This window comes from Zootermopsis nevadensis, unplaced genomic scaffold, assembly GCF_977971745.1.
Source record: "Zootermopsis nevadensis isolate Lab colony 2312 unplaced genomic scaffold, Znev_1.0 Znev_ptg000061l, whole genome shotgun sequence".
NCBI classification, from domain to species: Eukaryota; Metazoa; Arthropoda; class Insecta; order Blattodea; family Termopsidae; genus Zootermopsis; species Zootermopsis nevadensis.
Window position 1 is genome coordinate 787151 of NW_028259192.1, and position 22090 is coordinate 809240.

The 22090-nt window shown below is 40.2% G+C and overlaps 1 protein-coding gene across 6 annotated transcripts in view; it reads left to right on the forward strand.

Moving 5' to 3' along the window:
• LOC110836787 (uncharacterized) overlaps positions 1–22090 on the forward strand; it is a 648071-nt gene that overhangs the window by 233552 nt on the left and 392429 nt on the right. The window contains exon 1 of one of the 6 annotated variants that reach the window (XM_087340436.1): positions 13364–13428. The exons of the other annotated variants lie outside the window; for them this stretch is intronic. The gene's annotated coding sequence lies outside the window, so the exon portion shown is untranslated. Of the gene's footprint in view, positions 1–13363; positions 13429–22090 lie in introns of those variants that run through there. 6 annotated transcript variants of the gene reach the window in all.

The window sequence follows — 22090 nt, forward strand, 5'->3', positions numbered from 1 at the left end:
CCTGGGTTTGAAGAATGTGGAGCCTCGTTACCTCGTCCCCCATACACCATGACACGTGATAGAAATGTTTGTTAAGACACATTAAAGCCTCTTCTTACCAACCCCTGCTTCAGGTAAAGTAATTTTACTGCAGACTGACGAGAACGTGTTGGACTCTAGTTTCTTTGTCTTAATGAGTCCAAGAGTAAACTGTTGGACTCAGAAGGAGCGAGACATCCGTCACCTTGATGGAGAACATGTCACACAGACATCCTGTGACCCCCTCCCCACCACCCCAGCTGGAACACGGATTGATAACTTCTCCGTTCCCGTGGGAGTTGCGCTCGCAAAGTTGTACTTGCGCAGTCTGCGTCCTGGAGGGATTCTCACCATTCCTCTGCACCCAGAAGCCCACCGCTGTCTCTCAACGGGTTTGGAAGGGGCGCATCCTGTGTCTTGTGCAGGTAACCGAAGACGATGTTGCTCAACATGACAGTGCCTGATGCTGTTGCCCGGTTTTAACCAAAATTGGCGCGTGTCGGCAACATTCAGCGCTCTCTAGCCGTTGCGTTCAAACGGTCATGGCGAAAAGCTGACATGCGCAGTTTCGTAACCTTTTCGTGAGCCAAATTTGCGTCTGGGGACGCGTTTACAGATTTATCTTTCCGCTGTTACGCACCGTTGCAAGTACATCGGCTCGAAGTGGCTCGGTGCTCCGCGTAACGGTGGTAATTGTGAAGGGAGCGTGGGATGTCCTGTGCTCATCAGGGAGCTGATGATCCCGGCAGAGGGACGTAATCCCACTCGCAGGAGAAATTGCGCGGTCGGTCCGTGTGACCCGGGCGCCCTCGGGGGTGTACAGCAGTTTGATCGTGGAAATAAAGAGGAGAGGTAACTGTGGGTGGACCTCAGAGTCTCGGCCACTGGACCGACCATGTAGCACGCACTCGCGTCCTGTGTTTCTTTTGTGTAACAGCCAGGACCGTTCCTTAAATAAGCCACGGCTGATTCTCCACATCCAAAATAATTCATCTCCCAGTCTTTTAAACTGTAACATTATCAATAAGAGGACAAATGTAAAGAAAGCGGAGAAACGTAAATGATACAAAGCTCGTCTAATAATATTTAAGAATTCAGTCCGTACCGCAAAGAAAACAGCACACTTCACCATTACATAGTTCAGCTGGTTGACGAAAATAATCGACGTTTGTACTGGGATTCATACGAAAGCTATAAATACTGTATGTGGACAAAATACGAAGTAGCTTAAAATCAAGAGAGGTGGTACATATAGTTACCACTGTCGTTTAAAGTGTTGCCGGAAGAGTATTCCGAGATGAATAGATTGCTTCTCTGGTTTGTGAAATGCATTAGGTATGAGCGGTTACATTTAAATTTCGGTTCGTGGACACCATAATTACCAAAATTTGCGCCTGGGCTGTTAGCCTTGAGGCTCCAACGTTTAACGTCGACTTGTTAAGCAACCCACCGCCATCTGTAGCATTTCAAAACACCCGTCGCATGATTAATCATATGAAACTTTTTTTTTTCGAGAAAATACCACTTTCATTATTTGTGGGCTGTCAACAACATAACAATGTCTCTTCAAACAATTTGTGTGATGATATATCACCTGGCAGACAGAGGCTGAAGACATCGAAAACTAATGACACCCATTATTCAAAATGTTGACAGGTTCTTAGTTAATTACCTGGTACAGAGTTGTATGGGCAAAGTATTTGCGTTTGAGGAAACCTTACATTTTTTGTTTAATTGTCTAATCCAGTCGATTTGAATGAAATGTAAGCCATATCTAAATTTATTCGACTTTCCAGTGCGTTTAGAAAATAGTGATTAAGTCTGACATTTAAAAATAATACGATTCGTGTTGGTTGCAATCAGCCTACATCTGTCTCAGTTATCCCTATCAAGAACAATAATAATTTAAATAATTTATTAATTTGTATAAAAACAGCAAGATATTCATTCACTGAAAATGAAACACAGATTATAAAATATAAATACATTAACTACTGCTGTATCAAAATTTATAAAATAAAACCTAAAGTTTCTGGACAAAAAAATCTTTTTACGTTAACTAACTAGTCATAAAATAATACGCCAGTGTTTGAAATACAGTCCTTTAAGAAGATGTGGGTATTCGTGCAGAATATAAAAAGAAGATTGTTAATGCAGGAAAAATACGTGCTATTATATATCCATGTGCAGTCACCATGACGTGGTGCAGGCAGATGATGTAAAAACGGCTTTTAAAGCCTTTAAAATGTGCCAGGTTGGAAGTGCTTTGTAAAAGATCGTAACATACCAAAATTATATTAAAATCGTCAGTTAAGATTAAACTTAAGATCAGATCAAATCCTGGAGATACAATTTTGAATTTTGCCTCTCTGTTTACCTTGTCTAAAGTCACAAGTATTAACAACATAACTGTATATATTATTTTTATGGAAGGCCAAAATTTTGTCTCTCCCCAAAGAAATGATGATTTAGTAACGATATTTAAGGGCGTGGTGCAGATGAAGATGTGAAGATTCGAAAGGTTAAGTACCAAAATACTGGAGGCTGGAGTGAAGTTCACGGATAATGGTGTGATAGGACAATCCCAAGAGAAGAGATAACTTGGGAGACCTGGGCATAGATGGCATGACGTCTTTGATGAATGGGGTGGTAACGTGTGGACTGGTTTCAGTTACCCCATTACAAATGCCAATAAAGTTTGTGATTCTATAAATATGGTGGATATCTTCATTGTCTAAGTTAGTGTCAAGTGCGAGAGGATAATTGCTAGCCAGAATAGGTTTCAGGCGTTCGGGTTAATTGTTCCCTTGTCATCACGTCTTGGCTCGCCCTGAGGCCGTGGTCTGATAAGGCGATCCGTAGTCATAGAGGATATGCTGAACAAACAGCTTCCTGATTGGTTAGCCTCCGACATAAATTTATAATCTTGAGGAGATTATTACTCAAAAGGGTTTTAAATCTTAGCATTCGTACAACAAATGTCAAAAGCCTAGTTCTAACAGAATCTGCGAAAACTTTAAAATATGTATTTAAATTTCCTTAAATATCCAAGAACGAAAATGGAGCTTGACTGAACCTTAGCAAGATGTCATGAAGTATTAGCTTACCGAGTTTGAACGAAATCGGTCAGGTGGCTGGATGCTTCTACTAGCGGACAGACAGACAGACAGTCTGAAGATCATGAAAATAAAAGTCTGTGTTTTTGTAACTCAAGTAAGACTTGTTATTATGGAGAATGGCATCTGGACGTGGAGTTACGTGGCTGTGAGCTTTGTTACTGTGGATTTACTTATGTCCAAGGCTGCCTATCCTTAGTTATCTGGATTCTTGGATTTCCCACGAAACACGTAAGTCCATACCGCAGACCGCTCAAGTATGAAATTAGATTGTCCTTCCCAGACGCCTTAAGAGGATTCGGGAGCTGACAGTGTCCAGGCCCCAAGAATGCGGTGGAGAATTTGCGTTCAGCGGCCACCGGCGTCTGAACTGGGGGCGTCAATGACGGACACACGTGGCGCTACCTCTGATCGAACTTGGTGTAGCGACATCTTCGACTTTAGGTGATAAACTGCATCGAGTGTTGAACGTTTTTCCAACGTTTCGAGAGACATTTCAGGTGCTGTCTTCATGGTGTATGCCTTCGGGATAGGTTAGGATTCACTTATACAGACCTATATAAAGACTTCTTAAGCCCGGAAAAACACAGTCATCATGAAGATGGTAACTACAGTGCTTGTCGATACGCTGAAAAACCTACTAAATTTGATGGGACTTATTCATGAAAGCCGAAGTTAAACATGATATTTGTTGTGGAAAGAATGTTACATTATAAAATTAATTCATATTGTGCCTCTAACAATTTATTCAAGATTCATGTTAAATTGTAATAAGTGTAAGTCAGTCTTGACTGACGTGATAATTTATAGACTCTTTACTAAGGAATTTATATTTGAAAACTCACGAATAAAATTTATTCAGAGCTGTGTCAGGAGGCCGTACATGATGAGAAACAGACTTACATATCGAAATGAACACTTCCAAGCGTACAAACGTTAATAGTTGTATTTTTCACCTTCCATATTCGTATCTGACAGGGAAAATGGACGCGAGTTCAATTAGTTAAATTAATTAAGACATAATCGTGGCGTTTGCCTCGAGGAACGAAGGACAACTGAATTAAATCTCTGCTGGTTTGTAGCAGACTGCATTATGGAAGATTTTTATACCCCGTCCCTTATAAAAGGGGCAGGCGGGGGGTACATTTCGGGTGGGATTAAATCCTTCCAGATTCATTTCGATGGAGCGTGGTCTGCGTGAGCCTACGCCGAACAATTCTCACATGGCTTTAGGGGCTGTAAAATGGTAAGAAATAGACGGAAAAGACGAGGAGGGGATAGTGGAGGAAAGAGTTTGTTATTTGCCGGGAGGTTACGTGAGACGAATTATCGAATTTCGACACGGGGCAGAGGATCCGTGTCGGTGGGATGATTTGGTGCGGGCGGGCACCTATCAGTGGTTCCGAAGACCAAGGTTCTGGGATAGTTTGACTCGAAACGGGAGAACTGACTGCTAGTATCATTTTTAGTTATAATTCTCACCGCGATTTTATCTGTTCCACAATATTTTGTTGTAACTGCTCAGTTTACGAGAAGATTCTTAACAGAATCCTCAGAATTCCTATCTCTCCAGTCCAAACTATTAGCAGGTACTCGCCAAACTTAACATTAGGGAACGGAAGTTGTATTTTAACTGAATGTCCGCTGTAAGTAGTACTTAACTAAGGTAATCGATATGTGGAAGGCACGATTTTTGTGCTATCGATTTCGAGTGGAATTTTGGTACATATATTTTAGTGTTTTAACACAAGGACAAGTCGTGATTCTGTTTTGTTACATACAAATTCGGAGTCGTATTTTAATGCCTCTGTTCTGGAGGTTTCTGAAGTTGACGATTGTCATTATGTGGGTCTGTGCGAAACTTTCAGCCGAGTTTTGCTGCACAAAAAGCCGGAAGTTCTGTAGTCTCTGTACCATTAATGCAAACGAAGAGTAGTTTCTGGCACGACAAGGCGGTGGAACGAGAGGAGAATCTGGCAAATAATTACTAATGCCCGTGTATTCATCCGTAAAGATAAATGCCAGTTTATTTCAAGTTATTTGCAATTTACTGTTTGGCCACAGATAATATTAGAACAATAACCTATAACAGGCGTGTCATGGAATTTGAAGTTAGAGAAAAGTGTATGCGAGTGACGTACTTCCGGAAATACAAAGAGATCATTATCGATTGAGAACGGTTGTTTCATTGCAACAGACAGACTAACAAAAACCAATAACAGATTTCTGAAACATCATGTCGATGATTTCTATCCAGTGTCAAAGTATGTAATTCGTTCTTCCACTGTAGGATACCAGGTACAGTCTTTTTTTTTGAGACGCGAATTTTAAGAGTACTAACCCAGTTCTGAATTCGAGGTAGGAGAGACGTTTTCTGTTATTAATCTTATTCAACTTGGCAGACATTGATTCTTCCACCTCTTTATTCTGCTGCAGCATAAGAAAACGGCTTCTGTTCCTATAGAAACCGTGTGATCGGGATCGGCGTGCTCAGTGGCGGCTGGTGCACACGTGTCGCCGAAAAATCCTGCAACGAAGTCGCACAGACAGTCGAACAGAACAAATTAGCGGAATATTATGGTAAAATTTTAGTTATGATTTCTCTGTTCGTTATGTGGGAAATATTTTTTAATAGTTACGTTCAAATAGAGACTGAGAAGTACGTCAGATTTTTCCTAATCGCCTAAAGTCACTGACCTTATCCGGTGACCTACTTTTAAAGATGGAAGTTGTTCAAGATAGTCGCGAAAACACCAAGCTACTCAATCTGAACATAACAAAAATTTTGAGAATTAAAAAATTGTTTTATATTAAGTTTTTACAAACATAAAGGATAAAATAAAACTGTATGAATCGTATTATAGAAACTTATTTGTTATATAATTTCCCTAAAGAATCTGAGGTAGTTTATAAAATGTCTGGGCATTCCATAGAATGCCTGAATTTCATACTTTGCCTATTGACTTTAGGTATTCTATACATTGCCGGATTCCATAGTTTGCCGGTAACATATTCGCGAGCAGAACTCGTGCGAATTCTGTCAATTACCTTGCATCGTTTGCTGAAGTTTGTTAAGCGTTTCGCGGCACATATCTTGACAGGTTTGTGCCGGATTAGACAACAATACAAGGTCTGGTAACAATGCTTCAGAACGCAGCGAATATTCGAGAAAAGATGGACAATTTTAGCATCTTCCTGGAAAATAAACACAAAATACAACTCGTTTCTTCTGTGTTAAATTGATCGCTAGGTATTTGGATGACTTTATAATTATTTTCGACGAATCTTTTACCACAGCTAAAGACATTCTAGAGATCATAACGACATGCACAACAATTTAAAATGCAAAATGGGAGCAGAAAATAATAAGAAATTAATTTTTAGACACACAAAAGAATTCCAATTAGGCATCTACAGGTAACCCACATTCTCAGACGTAATAAAACATCAAACCATCCTAATTCTCACAAACGAGCTGCATTCAATTTCCTTGTGAACAGATTGCACAAAATACTATTTTCCAAAGAGGACTTTGATAAAGAGACTAAGCTTATTCAGAAAAATATCATAGAATAATGGTCATAATTCTAAAGACATCAACAAATCCTATGACGTAATCAAAACACCAAAACCCCCAGAAAACTGAATACCACATCAGATTGTTGACTGTACATCCGAACTGCCAGACATTGAAATGAAACAAAAATAAATTCTGAGTGCAATATAGAAATAAGGAGTTGGGTCATAGCTTAGCTAGCAAGTACTTAAAGTGTCTTTAAATGACAAACTCCTCGAAGACTTTATTATTGTGAAGATTCAGAATAGGTTAGGTTAGGTTAGGTTAGGTTAGGTTACGTTAGTTTAGGTTAGGTTAGGTTAGGTTAGGTTATGTTATGTTATGTTAGGTTATGTTATGTTAGGTTAGGTTAGGTTAGGTTAGGTTAGGTTATTTTTTTCCATTATTTATTTTTTCAACAGATAAACGCGAGAGAGGACTATCAAAATTACTTTGGGACAAGTTTCGAAATATACAGTTTTGTGATTCATTTAAAACAATTTGTGGATTGAACTTTGACGCTACTTGTCAATAATTTTCGTCTGCATATATAAAGTTACCGACCCTCGCATTTATAAGCTCGAATTTATAGATACAAAAACATTAAATGCCATTTTGATGTACTAAGTATCCATGTCGTACCGTAAAGTTAAACAGTTTTGTCACGTTTTTCTTCTGTTATGATTTGCAAGCGATTTGCCGTTAAGAGACTTTCAGTGAGATCTTAGGATGATCCGGCCTGACTCCACGGTCCATGAGACCGCTTACCGAGTCATCCGCTGTCTTGACTGGGTTCTGCGGTGAGATCTGATGTTCTGGTCGCACTGAAGTTCGGAATGTTATGACACCGTGCAGTCTCGTCGTCTGTACCAGCGTTACTGAAAAACGAACGCGCTGCCACCATCTTGAACCCCACAGGGAGTCACAACCCACGAGAATAACACTGTCAAATTCTGTAGCTTCTCTCACCTTACGATCATGGCTGCTAGGCTCACATATTAATAATGCATAAGCATTTTCTCATATCACTTGGTGCATACATAACTTTACTTGTTGATGAATTGTAAAATAATCTGAAGAATTATGATTAATTTTTTTTTATCATAAAACAACCTTCAAAGAAATGCAGTTGATAGAGGGAACCAGATCATGTCGAAAACTGTCTTAAGCTGAATCTGTGTGTGTCTGTTTTCCATCCGAGAAATTTCCCTAAACACTCGTTAATTCCTCGCATGCTGCGAGCCTGTTTCGAGTGCGGAGTGACGCGTGAGCTCGACAATAACGTTGCGCAGAGACGCCGCTGACTGTCGTGTGGCACGCCACGAATATGCAACAATACCGACATGCCCCCTCCCCCCGAAACGGTTTTTCGAATAGAGTGGCTCCCGGGTTCTTAGCCGGCGACATTTGAATCACAATGTTCCTCGCACTTCGCCCGCCTTTCACACTTTGCTTAGCTATAAATATCCCTCTTTCATGCTGTGAATGAAATATTACACGGCATTAGCGCCTTCTGGCTCCTTCTCGCTTGTTACAGCGATAATCCGCAATTATAAACCGGAACGAAATGACTTCGGTCTTGCAGATTCGCGAGGCGGTCCGAGGGTTCGACACTTCTCTCTCAGCAAAGCAGACGCGAGGAGAGGTTAGGTTAAGTTAGGTTATGTAGGGTTAGGTTACGTTATGTTACGTTAGGTTAGGTTAAGTTAGGTTAGGTTAGCTTAGCTTAGGTTAGTGGGCGTGTCCATTCGCATTAATTCTTGAACGAATGTCGAGAAATCTTCTTTTGACAGACTACGTAAAATAGATTTGAGGTTATCACGGCGATTAAAATGTGCGTTGGTATCTTCTGTAATGTGACGCCTTGTAGTTTCGTAGGTGGTTACCAGAGTTCAGTAGGAACGCATAGCCTCCATCTCCAGGGTTCCATCGAAAAGCTTGTCACCACCGATAAAAATACCTATCGTCATGACAGCCCAGTAATGCGGGAATGAATGGTCGACTCTGAAGTGGCGAATAATTGAAATTAATGCTAAATTCAATGCTTGGCGTCATTAACCCCCAGTATCAATCTGCTCCGTTGCTATGGTAAGTCTGTTTAATTAGGCTTACTATTGTTTATAATTGTTTAATTTTAACCGTCTAATCACAATAAAATATTTTATTAAATATTAAAATATTATTACTACAATTAACATTTAATATTTAAAATATTTAAAATATATTAAAATGATGCTCTTTATATCGAAATCTTCGATTTACAATTAGGGCATCATCTTTTTCACGACATGTTTCGGTTTTCAATGAACCATCTTCAGGCTTACTATGTACGTGTACTTATATACACAGCAAGGCAGATCGGTAAGTGTCGACTCTTTGAGTCATTTGTAATTGACTAATGGTAAATAATGGTTTTACTTTTAGGTTATATGTTGTCTTGTTACACTTTTCGGTAAAAATGTGTTCTTAAGTACCACCGGTGATTTTTCGTGAGAACGTAGCGAGCAATTCTCTATTCATGTATTATGTGTGGATAACAGTACTGAAAATAATGAATGCATTCTATAATTGTGCTCTTCGTATTTTCCGTTCCACTTTCACAGACCCTGAACTCAGAATCCTGTCACCCGACATCCTGAAACTATTTTCTTACCTCAGGGTAAAACAGAAAACAGCGGGCAGAATTACATTTCACTTTAACAGCTTTTAGTTATGAATCCGAAAGACAATTTTTCTCAAGCGTAAGATATAAAAAAATCGAATTTAATCTGCTTACCGTTCTAAATGTAATTTCGGTTCTTTATTTTCGTTTTTGAAACTAAAATGCCGTTTGTTTGCTGATTGGGTACTTAAGTGTTTTTTTTTTTTTTTTGGTGAAAACACTTGAATAAATTGTTTAAGTACGAAATGAGTGCAATACTTTGATAGGCCTTTTCAGAGGATCAGATATTAGAGGCTCTAAGAAACAAATGTAGGTCATTACTTATGGACAGGCGGTCACTAAGGATGGGGGCAGCACGAGTAGAAATCTCGAATAAATCTCATTTTGCTTCGAAGCTTAACACATAACACCTTCTAGGAACATCAGAAGTCGCGCTGTCCTGGCCCCCGGCTTACACCCCCCCCCACCCCCCACCCCCCACTGCCATCTGCCGCCCCTTCTGCTCAGAGTTCACGGTGTAGCAAAGGGACAGACGCCTTCCCAATTCCCTACTCAAGCGCGAGCAGTGGAACGCCATTCTGCCTTCCAGCATGTGATTAAACTTCACGTCACTTCACTTCAGTTTATTGATTGATAGAAACGTGTCGTTTTGTTCTTTTCACATACGAATATTCAGTTTCTGTAATCTCGTCACCTGCACCCACAAAGACCAACAGGAGGTGATGAATGTAAAAAAAATTTTTTTTTTTCTTAGAAATGGAATTTATAAAACATTCATTGTACTCGCGGTGCTTTGCATTCTCATAATTCGTAGCCTGCTATTTTTTTTCTATCTTTTTTGTTTGTTTCTTTGTAAGAGAAAGTTTGAAAGTCAAGTGGTAAAACTGATTCGGACCTATTTGTCACTAATCAAAATTGGAAGGCAACAAATCTATGTTCCAGTGACGTTCGCTATAAAAGCGACAGGCGATGAATAATCCATCAACATTCTCTACTGGTCAGACGGGCGTTTTTTGTATAGACGCTTGTTGGAAGTGGCTTACAGATTGTAATTTTGTTTATGCATTGGCTAATATAATATTTATACGCGTCGAAAAGAAAGTAATTTCAGATTATTGAAGAGTGTACTAGAATGTAATTAGTTTTGCTGGAGGAGATACTGGCATCTGATACTGAAGCACTTAAAAATTTGTTTCAATCATAAGAGAGTAATCACGCACAAAGTTCAGCCAGTTGCATCCACTCCCATCTTATCTTATCTCCTTAGTGTTTCAAGAGGTTTCACCACCAAAATTCTGTACATATTTCTTGTGTCCCCCATCCGAGCCCTAGGAAACGTACTCTAATATGTAAAAGTAAATTATAATGACTTGGTTTTATGTGATTTAATGTTTTTGGTAGGAGACGAGGAGACAGGGTCGCTGTAACTGTTAGGAAAACGTATAGTTTAATAGACGAAGTTTTGTGATCACTGTAAATTATTACGTTCAATTTAATCTTTCAGGCCATAAGCTCATACATGAACCACGATGAACTGTTTAATTCAAAGTGAAATGAATTAATGTATATCACAACTGAAGCTTGTCTGTTCCATGTATTAAAAAAGTTCTTGACTTTTGTTCAGAACTGCTGTTTCTCCCTGAGACGATGAAACAAACAAACAAACAAACAAACAGAAGCTTGAATTTTCTGATGACGAATGCACTGCGCAGGGACTGTACTGTTACTGAGAGCCATTTGTTGGCATGCGTATCAATCCCATTGCTCTGTCTCAGCCCGAAATTTCAATGATTCAATATTTTCATCGTGTTTTATTTATGTTATTTGGATTGTCAGTGGCTGGATTTTTATTCCTTGTCTCTGCTGTTCACCGCCTTCGCCGTTCTGTGCGAGTACAGTCACTACAAGACAAGTGACGACTTCATAAAACAAGTATGAACATTGTGACATGTCAATCTGTGATGTTAAATATAACATTATTTCTCAAATCAATAAAATCGATGTGAAATGGATTTGTGTCGCTAACCTTAGGTGCACGGAAGTTTGAAATAGCGGCCAGTCCGTATATAAATTATGTATCTTATAGATATTTATTAATAGTTTAACAAACGAAGCTTTTTCAGTAACTCAGAGTTGTAGCGTCTAATGAGAGGATGATAGTGGGTAATGAATTAGAAAGGATGCGGAAAGATGCGGTCGTGACCTGATTTAAGGTACTATTACGGTATTTGCCTGAAGTCACTGAGTAAAACCACGAAGGCGCGCCACCCGTCAGGATGACCGGTTTCCGGGCCGCGATTTGAAGCCGGGACCTCCCGAATGCGAAGCGGGAATGATAACCACTCGACAAAGACGTTCGGTTATGAATAGTTCTTATATGAAATTGCAATGTATCGACTGTTGTGTTATTTAGCGATATTTTATCGACTCCATAAGGTACAGACCCAGAGCTTCGAACGATCGTCTGAGTACATTATGTAAGGATGTGGTCGTGGCCTATAGAAAGGCTTTAAAAGCTGTATGTAGCATCAGGTAGACAGTGGAAGGACGATTATGACTTAATAACTGGGAAACACTTGGAAGGAAGTGGTCGTGGCCAATTTTTAGATTCTGCTCTAGTGCTTTGTTGGAGTGAACGAAGAAAATGAAGAACGAATTCCACTGAGATTTGGCTTAACACTTACAAGGCGAAATAATATTATTTTTCGAGCAGCCAGCTGTTTCTAAGACTACGTGTGTCTCTCCATCTTCAAGGTATGTTTGAAGAATTACTAAAGTCGCTGATATTTTTTTTATAAATCAGCTGGCTGATTATGGAGTGTGCCATTCGGTACTCAGATTCAAAATAAATGCATGGTTGCTCATAATGAAGTTGTTCAAGGGTATGGAAATATTACGGATCCTCGTGTCGAAGCCTGTAGATTTGCATTTGGCGTGCTACTAAACTGTGCTCACGTGGCTGGCGATCGAAAGAAAGTAGGAATGGAGGAGCGAACGTAATAAATTGTGGGTCTAAGATATTAGGGAAAGTAAAAGATGTTCAGAAATGAAGGCACGTATTACAGCTTTCTGTGGACAGAAGATGAAAAAGTAGACATAATTGTTCCTCAGTTTATTCAATTAGTTTTCTATGCGTGAAGTTTGTCCTTAATGTTTAAAATTTCGTATGGTAAAGCTGTTTAACGCTTAATATAAGAAGCTTCAGTGGCACACGAGGTCGTTGCTTATAGAGAAGTGTGGACAATTAGTTTTGAATCGCCCTCACAATTTCTCCAGACGTTTTGCCACCGGATAAATGAACTAGTTAATCGATTTTGTGGGTGCACTGTCTTGCCAACGATTGGGAGGTCACGTGATTGATCTGTGCAGCTGCTGTTCTGACTTGTTTCTCGTAACTGTGCAGATAAGACGTAAAATAAATTGCATTTCTAAGTCCAGTGTTTGTAGTCAAAAGGTAAATAATCTGATATGCAGGTCTGAGAATGGCGGTCAATGGATTTCGGAGGTTTGTGGCTGGATTGTCGTTTACATTACGACGTGTGTACGCTATATAGGCTTTGTATTTATATAAAGCAAAGAAGCATCGCTTAGACCAGTGGCCTGGAGCAGTCAATGTTATTAAATTATGATGCGGGAAGACGATAGAAATTCTGTTGCGTTGAATTTTGTAGGAATTTTTCTTTTGTCATGTTTCTTTTGTAAGTATTATAATATAATATATGTTATTGGCTGTCCTTCTCGGTTGTGACGTCATGTGGACTCGTGGGTACTTACCAACGTTGTGGAGTAACTTTCATCTTTGAATTTCAAATGTCAATATTACGTGGAATTTTATTTCAAACCCGCCATTAGTTCAGTTAAAAAATAAAGACTCATTTCTGCCACTGGCAGTGTTAAACACCGACGTTCTATGAAAAAAGTATCCTTTGGCAAAAATACCATCTAGGGTTTTTTTTTGTAGATAGGTTAAAGTATGTAGCAGTTGGTAGCAGCGTCAGTCATCTGGGTGGCAATATGGCTGACGGTGTTTGCGTGTAGTATGAAGTGCTTTCAAGGACATGCGATTCTGAAGTGAGGTAAGATGTACTTTTACACATGTTTGTGATATGTTTTGTAATTTATAGGACGTGATGCTTCGTATGGAAAATGTTTAATGTGTAAATCTATTACAACGATTCGAAACTACGATTTGTTGGGTGTATTATAATTTGCCGCTGTTAGTAAGGAAAGTTTCGTGTAGATGGCAGCAGATATTTGAGAACAGAAGACGTGCGTTTAGATGCCAGTAGTACGCGGGCACTCAGTTAATGTAGTACATGAAATTCAAGATACAAGCCAGCTTCGGCGAACAGACTACCCGATTTTTCTCCTGTGGACAGAGGGAGGACATAGAATTCGAAAATTGGGAAAGAATCAGGAGTCTTGACGAGGTCTCATTTCGAAAACAATCTCGTTGAAAAATTTGAAGTTATTACTGCAGCGAATATGGAGATAACTGTCTAGTGGGTTGTTGCCCTGACGTTTACCGACGTTTCAGAAATTATTGATGTTGGAAACAGTAAGCAACTCTGAAACGTCGGTAGGGCGCAACAAATCGGAAGACAGTAATTTTCAACTAGACGAAATTCTTAAGTAAAAAGTACTTATAACAGGAAACTTAACTGAAAGTTTACCATTAAGCATATAAATGCTTTACTTTCAGGTTTAGGTAACAACCTTGCCTTACACACACGTGAATACTGAATGTTAATTTTAATTGCTTGAATTTTTAATCACAACTAAGCTCTTAACCAGAAGAATATAAATGGATATAAGTATTCTTCGACCACTGCTTAGTACTAGTTCAGTACTTTAGCTTAGAGGAATATTTGAAAATAAATTCACTCTTTCATCCAACTTTATTGGAGGGAGAAAAGAATATTTTCAATCGAGACGATTTACAAGGAAAATGTTAATTTTCGAATACGACATGGGCTGATGGTGTTTCAGCATCCGTCTGAATGAACATTTCCACCTAACTTTACCTAACCAAAGTGACCTGACCTAACTTCACGTGGCACAGTCCTTTAGAATCTGACAGTCACTGAGATAGTGAGGAAATTCCCCGCCTTTATAAAACCCCAAAATTCAGAACAGTGTTCACAACAGCTTGCTAGCAGTCTAATTCGTGAGCCAGTTGCATCCAGTCAACACTGCTAGCGAGACACGTTTCGATATGGTCCTCCAATGCACGACTCTGTCTTTCAGGCTTCCAGACAAAAATTTTGTAATATTTTCTCATCTCCTCATGCGTTCTGCAGCCTTGCCCTTATTTTATTTGAGGACTAACTAACTTACTAACTAACTAATTGGATGTCTTACCGAACCGGAAGGTTCATCACCGAATTAACCAAAGCCCTCCACCGGGCACTGTCCTGGACCAACAAAATCCAGTCTCCTTCGACTCCTATCTCCCATAGATCCCGCCTGAGATTATCCTCCCATCTACGTCTAGGTCTTCCTAGAGGTCTCTTCCCTTCAGGCTTCCCAAATAGTGGACCCAACCAACCAGATGGCTTACGGAACCCGAAGGTTCATCACCGAATTAACCAAAGCCCTCCACCGGGCACTGTCCTGGACCAACAAAATCCAGTCTCCTTCAACTCCTATCTCCCATAGATCCCACCTGAGATTATCCTCCCATCTACGTCTAGGTCTCCCCAGGGGTCTCTTCCCCTCAGGCTTCCCAAATAGTGGACCCAACCAACCAGATGGCTTACGGAACCCGGAGGTTCATCACCGAATTAACCAAAGCCCTCCACCGGACCCTGTCCTGGGCCAACAAAATCCAGTCTCCTTCGACTCCTATCTCCCATAGATCCCGCCTGAGATTATCCTCCCATCTACGTCTAGGTCTTCCTAGAGGTCTCTTCCCCTCAGGCTTCCCAACCAGTACCCGGTGCACACCTCTTGTCCCATCCATGCGCGCTACATGCCCAGCCCATCTCATTCTTCTCGACTTAATCGCCCTGACAATATTGGGGGAGGAGTATTTGGTAAAGAATATCTAACAAATAGGAACTTCCCTTATTATGAAGCCTCATGTCACTTTATTTTGGTGTACATCTGTGCCTTTAGAAGTTGTGTATAGAAATTGACGAATAATTTTCACTAACCTCCGGAAATAACGTGGCTGTAATCTCATTTTAATTCAGTAGTCAACGAATAGTGTCGTTTGGCCGTGAGCTGTTCGTTAGTGGGGGCTGCGGTGTACACCCCTGGTACAAATGAACCAGGCCACATGCAAACGCAGAACTAGCGCCAACGGGCTCTGTTTGTCACACGTACAACAAACTGAGGCAACGAGATTGTCATCAGGTAATTATTTAATTATTAATGACTAATGAAACTGTCAGAGTTTTTTGTGCAAACTTCACAGCGCCCCCCCCCCCCCCAAAACGTGCTTTGTTTATGGCATTATATTACACTGTTTATCCGCGTAGCTCGTTTTTAGATTGATGTTCGTTCTCGTCTGGTGACAGGAGATAGGAACTCATTTCGAAATGCAGTTGGTGCTGTCAGTATCTTAATCCAGTCAGCCCCTTCTCTGTCCTACAGGCGCATCGCTCGTAAGGAGTTTTCAGCACACCTCAGAATTGCAAGACAACTTCATAAATTGCATTTCATGTTCTCAGCACAAAGTAATAGGGTGTTCAAAAAGTTTCCCGCGTCACAGCCACCTAACCACCAAACGGATTTATACGAAATTAGGAACTGCAAATTTCTCTGTGATCCATATTTTAAACTGTTAACGAAGCAAAGATTGGACTCGTATCACATCGAACAAGTTAGGAAATTAGAAACGGTTTAACAGTTCTCGTGCCTTCGCCGTAATTTGTTCCTTGATTTCTGCGACTTTCCGGGAAAGTTCTCGGCGGGGGACTCCCCACGAACTCACTCACTTCCTACCGAGTGGGTACTTGGGGTTATTCAGCCAGAGCCATCTACTGCTGAAATCGAGAATGGATGGAGTTTTACCTCCAATCCCCATACGGCTTCATAGTTCGGAGTGTGATTATTTTAACATAATCAGCTCTGTCATCGAATAAAATATGTTTGGTACAAGGCCTAGCCTTGTCTTGAAAATGATTATGAAATTCTCACAAAACATGCAGTTATAATTCTCAAAAATTGTGCGTTTTCAGGAAATTTTGTGTGTGCTCGCGTTTAAGTAGCATTGGCACTGCACTCCCGCGTCGTATCTGAATGCGTCTAGAAGTTCACCGTAGGTCAACATTTTCGCTGTAGAAAAGAATGTTTTCCTATTTTGTATTATTTTATGTAGCCAAACAGCCTTCTTGTTGTTAATGTTTCTGTATATAAATTTGGTTTGCTCCTTCTCAAGGGACGAAGACAAATTATCTGAGATGTATTTATATGATATTTTAAATTCTCCCATATTTTTGCACCAAATAACATATTTCTCAAAGCAAAGTAACTGGTACGAAACTTTGTATTGCACGATATTGTTTTTGTTGTTGGTGTTGTTGCTATGTGTGCTTTTGGCGTTGAATTACAATGAAGATTTCGAAGAAACCAGACCGAAATTACAAAGGAAAATAACAGAAACGTAATAATTCCTGAAGTATCGAAGGTTAAATTGTATTCCGTGGTAAGAGAAAAGAGGTAAAGTTCTCTTTGCGGTATATTAAACACCACGCCTTAATGACCTACTTATTCTTGTGTTCAGATAAAATACCAGGCTATGAAGACGCAGACCCTTAGAGCTCAGTGGTAACTATATGTACCACATGCTGTTAGAGTCAGTAAATCTGTATTTTGTATGTGAATTTCATATTATTCATACTGTAAGCGTAGATTATTTCCTTAAACAGCAGCTGATCTTTGTGATGGTGAAGCATTGTGTTTACTTTGCGGTACGGGCTGGATTATTAAGGATTAAAAAGCTTCAGACGGTTCATCTAATGCAACGCTATAAAAAGTATGGGGAAGCGGATTGTAATTTTAACCACGGCCCAAGATGACTGTTTGTGGCCAGCATCACGCTTCGGCTACTTTACCGTCTTATGGGAAGGCCCTGGTGTAGAGCACAGCATAGGCTAAGGTATCCGGGCCTTTTGTGTCCTTTGGGGTACAGAAATTCGAAGAGTAAAATTTTGCTCGGTATTCTACCCACCACCACCACCCAGAGGACACTTTGGTATTCATAACGGAGAACACACGTGACCGCTTCGGTTGTTGTTCCCCGTAGCTCCGGGCCGTCGGGTCTCAGGAGGTCCACAGAAATGCGTCTGTGTGATATCTGGTTTAGTCCTAACTGCGATGTAATGACGTTTCGGGTACCCTCGTTTTCGGTGCTACGAGGCCGGGGAGTTCGGTGAAAAGGGTTGGCACACCGTGGACGCTGAACGATCTTCTAGTTCTTGGGTATTTAAAAAAAAGTGACAGTTGAACCACGGTTCCGGAGAATCTGACGTAAATACGTCTATACGGAAAGGAAGTTTATATATTGGCTTTATTCTAAATATTTCCTTTATATATGCTTTACAGTTGAGTAAAGTTTGATTAAGACATTGCTTAATCAACTTGAATTAGTTACGCTTAAGATGGGTCTGTGGTAGCTGAATGTAATGTAACGTTTTCTAGGTAACAACAATTCCGAGTAAACACGACGTTCCCTAGGTAACCAGGCTACACTTTTTCGTTTCCCTTTTTCGTTCCCCTTTTTCATTCCCCTTTTTCGTTCCCTTTTTTCGTTCCCCTTTTTCGTTCCCATTTTTCGTTCCCCTTTTTCATTTCCCTTTTTCATTTCCCTTTTTCGTTCCACTTTTTCGTTTCCTTTTTTCGTTTCACTTTTTCGTTTCCCTTTTTCGTTACAATTTTTTGCCAAATGACCCTTCCTTATAGACGTATTTACGTCAAAAAACTGTACGAAGTGTGGACGAGGGGGTAAGGATTTATAGCAAGGAGAGGGGATTGTTTTATCGCTGATTCATGTTCAGTTGTTTTGTTGACAGGGACTCAACCCGCTGTAGATACGTGTTTGTGGCAGAACTGATAAAGTATGATCCTCGGATGTGATTGTTCTTTATGAGCTTAGCGTGTGTGGGCATCACGAAATTGTTAGCTGGAATTTTCCCTTATAATTATTGACGCACGTTAAGTTGGACAGATGGAATCTTACCGGGAAGGGCTCGTAAACCAGGTGGGGGGCGTGCGTCAGAGCACTGACATGCCTAGAATACTGGAGTACCGAATAAGAAGAAGATGGAACATCAGAAAAAAAGCAGTTTTGTATTTGTATGAGAGCCGCATAGTTTACAGTGACCTTTGAATAAAATGGAGACCTCCTGCTACATCTCTTGCACGGGGCAGACTCCTTTAGAAGCCGATGGTCGCTGAGCTATTCAAGAAATTCCTCGCTCTTTACTACAGTGACATCTTATGTTTCTGTGTTACATTTTCCTACTTCAACGTTACAATTCCGTTCCATCTGACCACATGTATAAAATTTGTAACTTGTGAACGAAAAGTGTATCTGTTAGAAAACTCTTTTAATGTAATAAAACAGAATGTTAATGCATAAATTTTTATGTCCCACCTACTTTAAGAATCGATATATGATGTAGTTTTATTTTTAAGTGTTTCATATGGTTTTCAAAGTAAACAGAGATTATTTCCTTAACCGGCTTTAACCAGTCGATCTTCGTAATGGTGAAGTTTAGTGTTTTCTTTGTGGTACGTTCTGAATACTTAAATACTTTTAGAGGAGCTTCGGCTTGTGAAGGTTTAAAGCAAGGCCGTAATTGCGTGGTTCGAGACATGCAGTGCCTGAAACCTTCAGATTTCCAGGATCCCGAGTCTGAATTCAGCTGTGGAACTGCTGCTTATTCACATATTTCAGAGATGGTGGAGATATTTCGGTGATTTGGTACCTCACACAAGGAGACACGCTGTGTGCCTTAAATAAGAATTTTGAGAACTTCTGGCAGAGCACCAGTTGGGCTGTGGAGGAGGCTAGTAGAGGAGATGAGAGGCATTCTTCCGTGTCATGTTACAAAATATATGTTTCTCCGCAGCTACAGGTCCTGCTTGAAGTTGGAGATCTCTGGAAATTCATTGCTTTGTTCTTATGTTTGCTGCATTATATCGTGCTTTTATTTTGTTCGAAGCAGATGGTGGCACAATGCAGCTCGCGTGTTGTAACCCAACATCCTTCTTATTAAGGTATGAATTCTGTGGGCGGAGATGCGATATATCACACGCCCTTCCTCCTTCTGGTTTGATAATTGCGGTAAAGACAAGATGGTGGCGATTGTATGAAGGTGTGTTGTCACTGAAGACATGGTGTGTGTTCCGAAACAAAACCACCTTAATCTCTTTGTTCTTAGTCATACTCCCAAAAGCCTTAAGGAAAATTTTTATTTAATCGGAACCGGTTACTCGATCTGAACCCTATGTTTGAATGATAAAATCAAAAGGACTTCATGGCAAAACTTAAAAGTCATACTATAATACAGATATTTTATTAGTGATGTTATTGTTCGTTATGCCGAGGGAAGTTTTCGTCCGTCCGACGTGGTGTTGTGTTACATTCTATAAAAATTTACCGTCTCAAAATATGCTCGCTCTTCGAAGATATATTACCATGCATTGTTTCAGAACCACATTCCAACTCACATATTTGTGATTCTGTCATGTATTTATCATCAGTTGTAGGGATTTGAATTGTGCAAATTTGTGGTTCCATTCCAAGACTTGACGTTTGTACCAAACTTTGTGAAAATCGCTCGGTTGGTTCGAAACTTAAAAAAGGACATACTTGCATACAAACCGCGTGGTAATCTTATCAGTCTGCTTTTACTGAAAGGTAAATGCCCTCTTGAGATAACCTACCGCTTAGAAATTGCACAGATTTTGTTTTGCAGAAAGTGGACATGTGAAACATGTATGAAGTTACTTAAGTTCTTCGTTTTAAGTAGAGAAAAATACAGGAGTTGAGTCAGTCGACCTCGCTTGTCATGGAGTTACGACGTCATATGTGCGTAAATTTAGGGTTGTCATGGGATTTTAGGTTATCACAGCGGTGAAAAAAATCAATGTTTGTATAACGCCCTGTGGACTTGCATGTAGATACCGACGTTTCGGATAAACTTACAGCGTACAACTTTAAGGCTAAAGACGGAGACAGCGTGTTTCTTTGAGTGTATGTTTCCAACCTAAGCTGCGAAAAATGTTTGACGTTGATGTGAACTCAATGACAATGCTGAAGTATCACGGCTATTTGAACTTCGATATTCGCAGCATCAAAGCGAGGCGAAGTGGACCGTCTTGTCAGCGTCGAGTTAATCGTCACTTCTTTTGACGATGCTCCACCGATAGCGCATATTGGGGAGGGTCCGTGAAAGTGATCAATTCCTTTACACTTAGAGGGAAGATGTCGGGGCCAGCTTCAGCGAAACTTTTGTGGGTTTTATTACAGCAAAAAGGGGAAACCGGAGTAGGATAATTTCGATCAGAACGACAGCTGTCCTGCCCGAGATTGTAATTAAAAACCGTCCATTTCGTTAAGTGTTGAAGGATATATTGCCGGCTTTATCATTTGTAATTCTGTCGTAATCACCAAATGTTCACCTTTATTTGGTTCAGAACATTTAGCATTTTCATAAAAGTACTTAAAAATTAAAATGTACGGAATTTCAATGTTGCCTTTTGTCTAGTGTGTCCGTCGCCTTAGTAGAATAACAGAGATTAACAAGTTTGGATACGTGCTGGTATACTGCGTTCCAGCCTGTTTTGTCCGCTGAACAATGTTAATTTGAACCTCGGAGCGAGTCACTTACCAGAACGGATGGCAGGAGGCCGCGTACAGTACACTCCAAATAAAATATCACCACGTTATGTATCACAGGAAAGTCGATTTTGATACACATCTCTAGAATATTAACACTGCAGAGAGTATTATCTTCTTCACAACTCTTCGGTCATCTTCCAATTCCTCCGCTCCTCACAGACCATCGCTTCATCGATTCATCACTACCGCTGCAGCTGTTCGCTCCATTATCTTCAATTATCATGCGTTCAATAGCGTCTTCGATTATTCCTTCTTGCTCATAATAAATTTGTTCTAGTTTCTCCACATGCTGACATACAATATCCCATTCCTCTTACCAAATTTCTTCTAATCTCTGGCGACACAGATGCTCGACGTCCCTAATTTTAAATGATGTGTTCTTGCTTGCAACCCATTGTTTTACATCTTCGAAAATAATTTTATTGGGGTTTATATCGAGATGTTACGGCGGAAGTCTCAGCACAGGACGTTCTTTGTCTGCTAAAATCTGATGAGTCACAAAATATTCGTGCTTTGATTTATTTAATTTGATTAAATCGTACAGTCGAGCTTTCAACACGTCACAAAGTGGGATGTTTATTTCCAATAGCCAGGCTTTCATTTCGTCCTTCTTTGTGTAAGACGTCGGTGGTTTGTCTGTGATACGAGGCGTTATCAATGCCCAGAAAGGAGATTGCAACGAACAGGTGTCATGTTGGTAACACAGCACAGACTGTACTGACCGACGGAAACTCCTTCCTTCCTTCATTGAGTGGTCCGCATACTGGGCTCTCCCTACAAGGTCAGCGGCCATGATCGGTGGATCCAGCTCTACGCGAGAAGACGGATAATATAATAGCATAATGGAGTGCAACGTAATTTATACTTAATCTTTACGGAAATGT